This window comes from Penaeus monodon, chromosome 20 (genome assembly GCF_015228065.2).
Source record: "Penaeus monodon isolate SGIC_2016 chromosome 20, NSTDA_Pmon_1, whole genome shotgun sequence".
Taxonomy (NCBI): domain Eukaryota; kingdom Metazoa; phylum Arthropoda; class Malacostraca; order Decapoda; family Penaeidae; genus Penaeus; species Penaeus monodon.
In genome coordinates this window covers 32,031,196-32,032,561 of record NC_051405.1, presented here as the reverse complement: position 1 = coordinate 32,032,561, position 1,366 = coordinate 32,031,196, and positions in this window count along the sequence as shown.

The following is a 1,366-nucleotide window of genomic DNA, read 5'->3' as shown; positions in this document are numbered from 1 at the left end:
ATTAATAGTTGTGTTTCTAAACTTGCAGTCGCCGAGGGAAAAATCGCGACTTTTTAGCGCCGAGAAATCCGGTTCGATAAGTGCTCCTTACACGTTTTGGAGATTTCTTGTTACATGCATTTCACGTTTTGCCGCCGGTACTCCGTTGTGCTGAATAAATGAAGACGTTTGCGCTATTTCGTTTAAAGCCTGTAAGGCGAATAATTTATGGAATTCCCAGAACCGTCGTGCATGATTTAAGGAGTCTACGCTGTCCCTCTCTCGCCCATGAAATGCTCGAGTACGTCCGGTATTCATATATGCTGACACTCCTAAGTGATTATTTTTTCTTGTTGAAGAAAAAATGTATACGCTCAATGTAAGGCGCTCGGTACTTCAAAATGGCGGCTTGAAATGTGTCGATTTCCCGTTTTGCAACTCCTTTATATGCTCTAATTGCAGAACATGGTGCACGGGTTAGATGCAGAAAAAGTGCCTGCAGCTGTTGGTTTTTAAGATAAGCGATTTCGTATTTAACGATATGAGAAGCAAAGTAAAGATGGACATTTTTCATGTCGCCGTATGTCATTAATTATAATTTTTCGTTTCTATTTTAACAACTATGATGCAGCAAAAGGCATGTGTGTGCGGGGGGGGGGGGCGCAGTCGACGCAGGCGTGTGAGTCGCCTCCCGTGTTACATACTCGCATTCGCTTGTTTATCTCGTGTATCTTTGCAAAGGATGTGATGATTTATGATTGGAGAGTGGGATGATTTTGGAAATATCCTGGTGTTACAGGTAGAATAAGATGAAAAGGGCTAGAAATATCATATTGTTGCAGGCTCTATAATGTGAAAAGGGCTTCTGTAGTGATGGGAAATATCGTGGTGTTACAAATTAAATAAGATGAAAACACCGTGTGTAGTGTTGGAAATATCCTGGTGTAACAGGTTAGATAAAATGAAAAGGGATGATGTTGTGTCAATGGATTTGCCTTTTCGTGGTTTCGCCTGGTCATTAGCGGTCGCTCGCTTTATGTGCCGACATTGCGGCCAATTTTTGCGGTTGCGATGGGTGGAAATTCTGGTTTCATGGAGCGGTATACATCGAGACATCGGCCTTAATGAGTGCCTCTGTTGGAATGATCTGCCGACATTCTTTTGTTTCGAAGGAAAGCAAACGGTCTGGCGATCACGAACCTCCCAATTAGCATTCAACGAAGCTCATTAACGTGTTTAATAATTAACGTCCAATTATGAGCCGTAATTAACCAAAAGCACGGCTACATTCCCTGCCGAGCCGATACAATGTATGAATAACCCCGAAGCACACGTGGAGGGAAGAGGTGGGGGGGGTTATCTCAGTGACCGTGCATGGCGCTGTTTT